At 43.2% G+C, this 12559-nt stretch overlaps 1 protein-coding gene across 9 annotated transcripts in view; it reads right to left on the bottom strand.

Moving 5' to 3' along the window:
• Positions 1-12559, bottom strand: part of CCNY (cyclin Y) — a 330334-nt gene that overhangs the window by 81173 nt on the left and 236602 nt on the right. The gene's annotated exons all lie outside the window — the stretch shown is intronic.

The following is a 12559-nucleotide window of genomic DNA, read 5'->3' as shown; positions in this document are numbered from 1 at the left end:
TGAAAAGAAAAGGTTTCATTTCCCTTTCCTTTTTCCTGTGGGTAGCATAGATCAGGCCTTGAACAATAAAATTAAAAGTTTACTATTAACTTTTCTTATAGTAAATTTGAGATTACCACACAGTTCCTACAGTTTTCAATAATTCAGTGAATTCACTCACTCACTCACTCAATTCAAAACAACTGTTGAGCCCCTGTTCAGAATGTACATGGAGGCTCCCGCCCTGCTGAGCTCCTGCCCTGACAGGGAAGTCGTCATGAACACAAACGGCCAGGACACAAAGTGCACTGTAGCAGGAACATCACCCATACTTTGGAGCCCAGAACAAAGCATCCTGGTGTGGCCATTTCCCGCCAAGGCACACCTCCTGTGCTGCAGGAAGGGAGCTTCCAATTAGACCTCTGGCCTGCTCTGAACTGTCCAGGACCTGCTCTTATTTCAAAATCTGGGCACAGAGGAACGTGACACTCTGTGCATTCAAAGTGAAATCTAAATAAGCAAAGCCAATGAAACAAAAATGAAAAGACACAGAAACATTTCTAAGATGTTGAGGGCACAGCCAGTCATGGAGAGGAGAAAATTCCAGGGAAGAGAATAGGAAGTAGACAAAGGAAGAACATAAGGAGAAAACTATTCAAAGAACAAATATCCACCTAAGCTGCCAACACACTTGAGAGGTTTTCTGTTTCTCACAGAGAATATCTAAGGCCAAAGGATTTCTTCAGAAGCACAGAAACTTCAACTAAGTGGCATCCATTTAAAACTTTCTGCTAATTAGAAAAGAAATGCATGCTTATTGCAGAAAATTTGGAAAATACAGAGCCACATAAAGAAGAAAATGCAACTGCAAATAAAAATTAAAAGCTTGCTTGGAAAACACAGAGATACATAAAACATACACACACACAGACTGAGTATCCTTATCACCCCTTATCTGAAATGCGTGGGTCCAGAAGTATTGTGGATTTAGGATATTTTTTTATCAGATTTTGAAATTCTGCATTATTTGAGCATCCCAAATCCAAAAATCTGAAATCCAAAATGCTCCAACGAGTATTTCCTTTGAACATCAGGTTGGCGCTCAGTAAGTTGCAGATCCATCTTGGAGCATTTCAGATTTCAAGTTTTCGAATTTGAGAGGCCCAACATGTTTAATCCAACAATCCAGAGACAATCACTATTAATATTCTGACGTGTATCCTTTGAGTCTCTTTTGTGTGCATATATACAAAGCAAGCATGATGTGTACTTTTGCATATGAATGTATTTGTATATAAATATGTGCAAGTATACATGTGCTCATATATGAACATGCCAACAGAAATATGCCCATTTTTCTATTGGTGTGTTAGCATTTTGACTGATTGTATAATAATTCTTTAATACATAAAGGCATTAATCCTTTTTCCTATAGATTGTGATATTTCCATCACTGATGATTTCATTGTTAGATGCATTTTGACATGAGTTTTCATTTTTAGGCAACTTCCCCTCCATTGCTTCTACAAACTTACATGCCCCTTCCCCATTCTGACACTAAATATTCATGTATACTATTTCTAGATGATTATGATTGTATTTGTTACATTTACTCTACCACTAGTCAATCCATCAGAAATCTATCCTGACACATGGTGGAGGTGAGGTTATCATTTTATTTTTTAAGTGAGACTTAAAGTGCTGTGTATTCCAATATAATGAGCTGCTATCAAATGCTGGCTGATATAATTTCAGACCTGGCCTCTTTCTGGTTTGCTTCCAAGGTGTGTTGAAGCAACTCTTTCTTTAAAAAAAAAATCTTTATTTTTTTGTAGAAATGGGGGGGGGGGTCTCACTATGCTGTCCAGGCTGGTCTTGAACTCCTGGGCTCAAGCAATCCTCCCCACTCAGCCTCCCAAAATGCTGGGATTACAGGAGTGAGCCACTGTGCCTAACTTGGAAGCAACTCTAAGATGTGGGGGTCCACGATCTATCTTTATCAAGGAAAACACAGAAAAAGATGGGACTGGGCACAGCAGTGCACAGAAGCCACCCTCTACTCTTGTCCTGGTATCCATCCCTTCTCCTCCTGGTCAGGCCCAGTGTTCTGGTGCAAGGTGTCACAGTCAGCACAGAGGAGCTGTCAGCACAGACAAGCTAGAAGATGGCACAGACCCAAGTCAGGGAAGAAACTCAATCCAACTGAGCAAATGAGAACCTACACTCTAGGGTAAGGATTATATTTACTGAGAACTTGTGCTGTCTTACGTACAGGGCTCGGTGCTTTGATGGATTATGCATTTAGTCCTCTTGACAATCTCACAAAGAGGTACTAACTCCATTTTACAGTGATAAAATTGAGATTCAGGGAAATCATGTGGAAATGGATCATATGCACCAAGATTATGTGGAGAGTGTTGGATCTAAGCCTCCAGTTCAGGCAGTCTGATTCCAGAGGATCGCTATCTTCAGGCAATCATTCCAAGGCATTAACTATTCTTACATGGTGACTGCATCAGATTATCCTGAAATTCAGCTGCCTCCCTAGATGTCACGGGGCAGCCAGCCAAAAACATAAGCCACGTAAGGTAAGCTATAAACATGGTAAGCTATGAAAAGTATTTACAAGGTTATCAGTCTGTGCCAACTGAAGGGGAAATGCAGGTGCTCAGAGTTTTTAAAAAGAGAATTGAAAAGTAAGTTTATGGCTACCAGCAGGCCACAGGTGCTGTCTAACAGTAGGACAAGGCTGTGGTAGACAGGGCATCAAACTCCCCCCAACCTGGGGGAATTATCCCTGCTAACCTCTATTCTGGATCTGTGCTCACTGAGCAATGTTCTGACTGGGAACAGCGCAGGTCAGGAGAGAGGATATGATAAAAGGTACGGAGAAAACTGACATTCTGGGTCTAAATGATTTCATCTGAGTTTGTACTATATCAGCAGCTTTCTCCACACTGGAAAGCCCAAGGGATGAAATACTGGAGTCAGGTGATGCACCCAAGAAAAGTGAGCCACAGCACCCAAAGAGCGCCTCTGACTTACAGGGCGAGGCCTGGCCAAGAAACCTGACACCTGCCCTCCCCTCCCCCATGCACCTCAAAAGAAGACTGCAGAGGGGAGAGGGGAGAGCTGGCCTGAGGGTGGCACGGTCATGCTGAGTTCTGACCCGGAATAGGAAAGCCCAAATATACCACCTGAGCCTAAAAAAACCTACATCCTCCTGTCCCTAAATAATGGATGTGTCGTTTTCTAACAAAGCTAGGGAAGGTAGGAGAAGGTAAAGCTGCAACACAAAACAGAAAGCCACTACTCAGGGAAGACTGCCACCGTGCCACGGCAAGTCTGCCCAGGGTGGGTCATGATGCCCTGCCTTCATTCCTTCATTCCCCTATGCTTGTGAGTTTCTTCTATGTGCTAGCCACTGCAGAGACTGCGGAATGTGAAAGGCACAGTTCCTATCCATGAGCAAGATGCAATCCAGCAGATAAACAGAAAGCTATTTATTTCTATACCACAAAAATAATCACCTCCACACAGAGGAATATGCAAACTGCACTGAACGTAATGCCACTGATTTTCTGATAAACCATTACTCTATGTGTCACTAAGAAAGAAAAAAAATGCTGCCAATTAAATTTTGGCAAGTCACTGACTGTGCTGATTTCAGAGGTGTTCCAGCCAAGGAAAGGTGTCTATCATAATCAATGGAATGAAGAGAAACAGGGAAGCATCACCTATGAGGCAGCCATTGGGCCAGCACGGACAGAGGGCAGGTGCTGCGGGCAGAGCATGCCACAGGTGATGGCCTCTCAGGCCTGGAGGGGAGGGGACCCACAAGAAGGGTGAAAAGGGCTGTGTGTGTGTGCTGGTGTCTCACTGTTCCAGTGGTGAGGAGACAGACAGTCAGGCAGGGAGGGGCCTAAGAGAAGCTCCACTTGCAGACAGGTGGAAGAAAGGTTTGAGAGAGGACATGATGGAGGCAGGAGGCTGGGAAAGGGCCTCGCCACTTTCCCAGGTGGGAAAAGACTAGGTGAGGAAGGAGGAAACGAGAGTCCAGGCAGGAAGGGGAGGATGGGAGAAATTCCGGGCATATAGGTGCAGCTTAGACACTGACTACAGGACTCTGGGGGTGCCCATTAAGACCCAGACAAGCAATGGGTTTATTCTTAAAAACTAGGTTATGAGGCCGGGCGTGGTCGCTCACACCTGTAATCCCAGCACTTTGGAGGGCCAAGGCGGGTGGATCACGAGGTCAGGAGATCGAGACCATCCTGGCTAACATGGTGAAACCCCATCTCTACTAAAAATACAAAAAATTAGCCAGGTGTGGGGGCAGGCGCCTGTAGTCCCAGCTACTCGGGAGGCTGAGGCAGGAGAATGGTGTGAACCCAGGAGGCAGAGCATGCAGTGAGCCGAGATCGTGCCACTGCACTCCAGCCTGGGCGACAGAGCGTCTCAAAAAAATAAATAAATAAATAAAAAATAAGGTGACAAGGGAGAGGAAGGTGGCAGGAGAGGAAAGACGCTGACTTCTGATTTGGACATGCCAACCCCAAGGAGCATGTACGATTTCCAGACTGGCTGTCTACTAGGCGGTAGAAAACATCTCTGGAACGCATGCTTACACTGGCAGGACGGGGTGGCTCCTCTTGCCAGGGGTCCTGGAAGAGGCTGGCTCAAGAGATCCCCAGTGAGGATCCCAAAGTACCTGTTACATCACAAGTCAATGAGCAGACATTGCTGAGGGCTCGCTGTGTGCCTGGGACTCACCCTACTGCTTCAGGAGAGCAATCTTCTAAGGAGACAGGTGTGTCCATTGTCAATTTATAGGAAGTTATGACCCAAGAGATTATGTGACTATAAATCCCACTAATGGAAGACAAAGGCCTAACGCAGAGCTGGGTCCTAGAGCCTTGCCTAACTGGAGGCCAGAGGCTGGTTCCCTGCCGCTGGGGTGGCCACAGGTTGGCAAGGGCATGGGCAGCCCAGCATGCACAAATGGACCTGTCTGCACACTCAACTACTCATGGCTTTTGAGTACCCACCCTCCTCCACACACCCCAAACTAGAGGGAAAGACAGGTGAGGTAGTAGTTTTTGCAATTCTTTTATTGAAATGGTCTGTCACAAGTAACTTGGGGATAGACTAGAGCAAAGGTCCTCAAACCAAGTATTCAAAGAGACCTTCAAATGGGCTGAGGTGTGATGCAGGAACCACCTTCCTCCCTCACAACTTCACAAAGAAAGGCAGGCACACCCGAGCTGAGGCCTGCACTGACCTGGTGTGAAAACCTCCAGGGGCACCAGATGGAAAGACAAGCAGCCACTGGGGTTGTGGTAACCACCTTCAATCCAGGTTCATGTGTCTTTCATCTCCTGCCAGACTCCTGTGGCACAACCTGGAGGCTTCTTTGTCCTATGGACTTTCCCTGGAGGGGTGCTGGAAAGACTTCTGGCTCTGAGTTTACAGATATCACAGTGAGGATGGTTTCCAACAGGACCTGCCTCTTCAGGCGTTAGACCCCCAAGCAAAGCTTGGGGAGCAGCGAGGGCAGCAGTGCAGGAGGACACAGGGAAGGGTGGGAAGGTGCAGTGGACCGCAGACTGCTGGCCAGGTGTGCACTCCCCTGTGCCTGTCTGGCCATTTATGATCAGAAGCATAAAGGCAGCCACGGGCATGCACATTAACATGTTATGTGAATTGCAAAAATAAAATCAGACTTTTTCTCACAGAAGGTAAGACTGATTCTAAGAAACAGGTGTGATAGGCAAAAATACAAATAAAGAAATACGTAATTAAAAATAATGTAAGACTGATTTGACTGACTGGATTGACTATGATGCCTGGCTTTGCCAATAAAGTCATATGAAGAACCTGTAGCATTCTGAGGAAAATATATTTAAATCAAAAGAGAAGCTGAAAACATTAGTTCAGAGGAAAAGAGCAGGTGAGGGTTCCTCCATTCAACATATATTTGAGTTCTTTCTATGGGCCTGGCACTGTGAATGGCAGAGATGTATAAACATGAAGACTTGGAATAAATCACAATACGCTGAAGACCTCTGCGGCGACAGACGGACATGCAGAATGCAGTGGGGCAGCAGTCAGGGAAGGTGTTCTGAGATTAGGCCTAGATTTATTCTCCCAAAGCTCCCAAGGATATCAGGTTAAACTAGGTGCCACCAAATGTAAAGAGTAGTAGATATAATTAAAAGTCATGTGTTACATTTGGTAAACCTTTTTTGATGTACTTCCCAGAAACTGTAAAAATGAGGGACTCCTCTGAGTAATTCTTTTGCAAATCAAATAGATTCCAATTCTCTACTGTCAATAAAATAGAAGGGGAACAAAACTGAACTGTAGCTGATTATTAGGAATTATTTTGGCTGACAAATCCCTTGGAGATTTTTCGACATATAAACTAGACAGAGTAGAAAGAATTCCATGATATGACTATAATAAAAATCTTTCTATTTCCATCTATTTATACAGATGAACAAAGTTCCTCAGCACTTACATCTATAAAAACAAAGGCTTGGCCGGGTGCAGTGGCTCACGAGGTCAGGAGATCGAGACCATCCTGGCTGACATGGTGAAACCCCATCTCTACTAAAAATACAAAAAATTAGCTGGGCGTGGTGGTGGGCGCCTGTAGTCCCAGCTACTCGGGAGGCTGAGGCAGGAGAATGGTATGAACCCAGGAGGCAGAGCTTGCAGTGAGCCAAGATAGTGCCACCGCACTCCAGCCTCAGGGACAGAGCGAGACTCCGTCTCAAAAACAAAACAAAACAAAAAACAAAGGCTTTGATGATGAATACTGCCTCATTTCAGTAATAAGTAATATCAAACCATAGAGGCATCTCACCAAGAAATGTTTTTCCAAAAAATATTTCATTTTTTTGTTTAATAATTATCCGGTAAAATGTAAGACTACAGGCACCTGCCACCACGCCCAGTTAGTTTTTTGTATTTTTGGTAGAGACAGGGTTTCACTGTTAGCCAGGATGGTCTCGATCTCCTGACCTCGTGATCCGCTTGCCTCAGCCTCCCAAAGTGCTGGGATTACAGGCGTGAGCCACCGTGCCTGGCCTAGGTCATATTTTTATAGAAAAGAATATGATAGTGTGATAAATGACTTTTCAAAATCAAAATACATTATACTAGTATAACATTTTATGGAGAAAATAGAATGGAAATACAAGTTCAAGATGATAAAGGAGTGATATGAAATTTCCAACTGTTAGGAGCATGTTCATACATTTTTAAAGGACTGATGGTGGGTATCAAATCACTATGGTATTAAAATTTCATCTGAAATATTTGTTAAAGAAGGCCAGTTTATTTTAAAATATCAATGTTTATAATCCATCAGAAATTATGTGCTTTGATAGGGTAAAAAAATTTTAAGGTCAACGTAAAAATGCTTGAGGGACTTCAGTTTTTCAAAATTGTTTTCCATAGTATGTAAGCAAAGGAACAAAGCATGAAAATCACTGGTGTAAGCTTAGGTCTTCCCTATGGCACTTGACATGCCCTGAAGGAGACACACCGAGCAACTGAGGGCAGCTGGAGAAAGGGGCACCCCAGCACCTGCACACCTGCACACACGAACGAGCTAAAGACAGCTGGGAATGCAAGTGAGGTGAGGACAGCAAGGCCATGGCAGCGCTCGGAGGAAAGCAATCCCGACAGGGCAGTGGAAAGTTGCTCCTAAATGCTAGATAAGAGGAGGACAAAAAGGGCGGTTGTTTCACCACGCAAAAGTTCAACACTGCCCGGTAACCAAAACACGACCCCAATGAGGACAGCCACAGAATATTTTTTCAATTTCAGTATTTCTAAAAGGTTGTGCAACAAAAACTAAGAATCATATTTTTATTTCTGAATTTTAATGTTTCTACTTTGGCTCAAGCCACTCAAGGGATGGATAGTTTTTATTCCTTTAATTATTTCAAGGGACTCCTGAGAAACACAGATTTCGCAAACTTAGGGTTTTTTTCTCCAAATTCTTTGTTAAGACAATAAATCTCTAAAAATCACACTAATTAAAAGGAAAAAGATGTGGCTTGGCTGCTTTCTCATATTATTTAAGAATATTAAGCTCTCACATCTTTGAAAATGATGAACTAAAGTAAGTACAGAAAAGGAAAGGACATGAGGAACTACAATTCTTCCTCACAAGTAATGATAGTAGCATGAAAAACCATGGCAGGTCTCGCAACCTAACTTCTCTCTGGCCTGGCAAACTTCTCTACCCCCATGAGGAACTCTTGGTCCCTTCTTTGCTGAGTGGCTCCTGTACAAAGTCTGCAATGCCATCCTCTGTGTGTGAAGAAAGAAAACAGTCACTCTGGCTTTGGATAAAATACCCTTACCTTCAGCCTCTGGAGGGGTCTGATGAGCAGGCTACTTAACCAGTTTTGTTGGAGTTCCTAGTCTCTTGCTTGGAACAAGAAAAAAGTTCCACGTCCAGCCTAAATCTCTTGGATATCCAGAAGGAAAAGGAATTCAGCAATCACGAAAACTCTGATGACATCATGCAAGTGCCATCTAAATCAGTCTAGTGAACAGCTGGGAGGTGGGATGCATGGCCGACAACTTGTTTCCCACATCATGAAGTGCTGAGGGGAAAGAGAATGTGGGGTCTGCAGAAACACAGAGCTGTCAAGACCCAGGAGCTGCATGTCTGTGGTCCAAGCAGCAGCTGCCCTAACATGACTGTCCTCATCCCAATCATGGCTTCCTATCCACAAATCGAATCTAAACTACTGTCGAAGTATATTAACGTGAATGAAGGAAAGAGGAGAAATCACCAGATTCAAAAGAAAAGACTCTAACAGAAGTATGCCTTACTGTCTCAGACTACATTTCTTCCACTTAGAAAAAAAATAGGGTAGAAGACCCACAGTTGTGGTCTTGTAATGGAAATGTAAGTTTATCCAAGTGACGAATTATCACAATCAAATCAAGAATGTTTCCTGGTTTTGTCACCTTCCTTCTTTCAACCAGTCAGGTTGGCACAAGGAATACTGACATCCAATATCACATGATCCTTTTCCTCTAGGGGCTAGCGGGTGGCAAAGACAAAAAGGTCGTTTTAAATTCCACAGTATGGTTCTGATGATGAAGAAAGATCCACAGGCTACTCCTATGGGAGCTCACCAAAGCCCCACTCAACCCAGGCTGAGGGATCAAAGAAACCCTCAAGGAGGAAGTGACAGCAGGAGGAGCCTGGAGGACAGAAGAAATCAGCTGTGTGAAAAAGGGAAGGAGAAATCCAGGTGTGAGGCAAGTGGCAGACTTGAGGAAGCAAGTGATTCAGTATGTATGGCGGAAGCACAGAAGTACACAAAGAAGAGAGGAAGTTGGCTGGGAAGGAAGGCAGAGGCTGGATCACGATGGGCCTCATATTCCATGCTAAGATGTTTGAAATTTAACTCTAAAGCAACTGGGGAGCCCTTGAGAAAGGTTAAGGAAGCCAGTGGCACAATCATATCTGATTCACGGGAAGTCCTGTCAGCTAGCGGCAGCACAGACCAGGGACTAGAGAGGGATAAGGTCAAGGGCAGGGAGCCCAGTCTAGAGGCTGCTGCAGTAACACAAGTGGGGAACTGTGAGTCTGAACTAAGGTGGCAGCAACTGCAATAGGAAATAGTGGTCAGGTTCAAGGCTGGGTAAGAGGTGAAACTGAGTATACCTTGGAATGCCTGGATGCAATGGTGTACTAGTAAATGTTTAACAGTCATCTGTTTAAAAAATGCTCTGATTTGCAGCATTTGCCAATTTCCATGGTGTAAATACTCTGATTATGGCTATTTCAAGCCACCAATATGATGTCACTGATCCTGGAGCTGGGAAGAAATGTATCTCCAGCACTGCTGCCCACCTGTGAGAAGAGGAGAGTCTAGGAAAATCCAAAGCCCTCCTTGGCTTAGGGACCTGGGCAGGGTAGAAAATGCAGAAAGTTAACTGGAATTCTTAAGTTCTGTCCAGGACATACTGAGTCAGGGGAACCTACAGCCTTCATTGTAAAGATGTCCAGCAGGCAGTTGAATACATGGGTTTTGAACAGTACAAAGAAAAATATGGTTAGACATGACAGTTGACATAAATGCCATGAGGAACTGTGTGCAAACCAAAAAGATAAGAGGGTAAACGAGAGACCCTGGGAAATACTACATTAGAGGGACAAATAGAAGTTTATGAAGATGTCTGAGAAGCAGCTTTCAGAAGGGCAGGATTTCTTAGGACCAATTTGCCAAAAGCCAATTCACCAAGTAGCCAATTCTCTGATTATCATGTCACTAAAGAATTAATTCATTAAAGTTACCAAATCTACGTGGTTTTTTTTTGTTTTTTTTTGTTTTGTTTTTTTGAGACGGAGTCTCGCTCTGTCGCCCAGGCCGGAGTGCAGTGGCACAATCTCAGCTCACTGCAAGCTCCACCTCCTGGGTTCACGCCATTCTCCTGCCTCAGCCTCCTGAGTAGCTGGGAATACAGGTGCCCGCCACCACGCCCAGCTAATTTTTTGTATTTTTAGTAGAGACGGGGTTTCACCGTGTTAGCTAGGATGGTCTCGATCTCCTGACCTCGTGATCCACCCGCCTTGGCCTCCCAAAGTGCTGGGATTACAGGCGTGAGCCACCGTGCCCAGCCCAAATCTACCTATTTTTAAAATTGATTTTTTCTAATTATTTATAAAGCAATTGCTCATTAGAGGCACTTAATTTCAGCGAATTGCCCATCTGAAAACAGAAGGCCAAAAAGTTTTTAAAAAGCACGGAATTCTTGGTGACAGCAAGTGCCACATACACGGGCAATAGCCCAAGAAGGGAAAATGTCCTTAGGTCACTCTACTGCTATGCTCCACAGAATGGCAGGGATAGGAGGAAGATCCCAATGGGAGAGTGGACAGGGAGAGAGGTAGAAATGGCACAGAAGCTTTCACCTGAAGAGAGGTATTGGTTACTTTCCCTTTTTCTATGAGACTCATTTATGTTTACATGTTGAGTAGAAAGATCAAGCATTTAAAGAGAAACTGAAGCAATAAACAGAGGGGTCAGAGTAATTGATGCCCTGATGTTCCAGAAGAGGAAAGGGAATGATATCTAGTGCAAAGGTGACGAGGGAAGATACAGTTCCCTAAGCTAAGTCTGGAACAACCCTGACTTAGGTCAAGTTTCCTTCTACCAGGACAACCAAGGTATGGGAAATCCACTTAGAGGCTCTAATGCAATTTCATGGGAATCTTGTTAGCACATCTTCTGAATGAAGTTGGTCTGCACTCTGAGTTCACAAGAAGCAAGAATGAAACCCGAAAGTAAGCCAGCTTTGTTTCTTGTTTTTATAGTACTATGTTTCTTGTTTTTATAGTACTATCAGTGTCTGCAAAACTTGGTTTTGACCCTCTTTTTTCATGGTTCCAAACACCCATCTTCACTACCACTCTCCTTCCTTTGTATTATCCCACCCCTCCCAATGGCTTCCTGCTTCACCAGACGAAAAAAATGTTTCTTTTGTATCCAGCACACCAAAAACTTACTTCAGTTTTGCCATTACTTTTAATGGCAAAAACTGAAATTACTTTTGCACCAACCTAAATACTAGATGCCTATACTAATTTATTCTTGGAAACGTTTACTTTTCATAAACACATCAAACTTTCAAATCCAGTCAGTGGCTTGCCTAACTAAAGATTCCCAATAACATTAAATCAGCACTATACCTTGCCAAAATTGTTACCTAATCGTTACTGAAGTGTTATCAATTCTCATTTATGAACTTACTATCTTAAACATGTTTGGTTATTTTCTAGTCCATTTAGGATCTTCTCTGAATTAAAGCTTAGCAATTGCCCAAAAAGTTAGGGATAGAATCATGTAGGACTCCAGCATCCTAAAGTAATACCCTGGTCATGATATCATCATTTAACGAGTTTCTCCTGCCACATTTTTCTATAGGAATCCAATGAAGATGTGTGTTTGCCACATTGTATAAGTTTTATCTTCTCTCTCCTTTGCAGCCAATGCCCAGGGAAGGGGCTGAAAAGAGAGAAAACTCCTAGAAGAAATCCCACACATACCTGGGATGAACCATAAAGATGGTACGATCTACAAGAATAAACTTAGATATGGTTGTTATTATTATAGAGGTGGAAAAAAAAAAGAAAGAAAACATCTGCACCTACAGTATGGGTTCAATTCAGCTCTCAACTGACACAACAGAGCTAGTTGGTGGTACTTTTATTTAAGGATTATATTTTGCTTTCTTTGACATACTGTCTAAATTAACAAATACTTCTGATCTTACGAGAAATTATGCAAATATCAATTCTAAAAGGAAAATTTCTGACTCTTAGGGCAGAAACTCCCATGACACAATGTATGTAGAAATAATATAGCTGATTGACAAAATGAGGATAGATGCTTCAAATAGGAAATTCTAAAAACATAACACTGCAAAAGAAAAAAATCCCGAGAACTACCATTAAACAGTATATGTGTGGGTCACTAAAGGGACTCTATTTCATATTGAAAATTAAATCTTGTGGGAAATCAACACTAGGCGAAGTACCAAC

This window comes from Pan paniscus, chromosome 8, assembly GCF_029289425.2.
Source record: "Pan paniscus chromosome 8, NHGRI_mPanPan1-v2.0_pri, whole genome shotgun sequence".
Lineage (NCBI taxonomy): Eukaryota > Metazoa > Chordata > Mammalia > Primates > Hominidae > Pan > Pan paniscus.
This window is presented reverse-complemented; position numbering and strand designations above follow the sequence as displayed.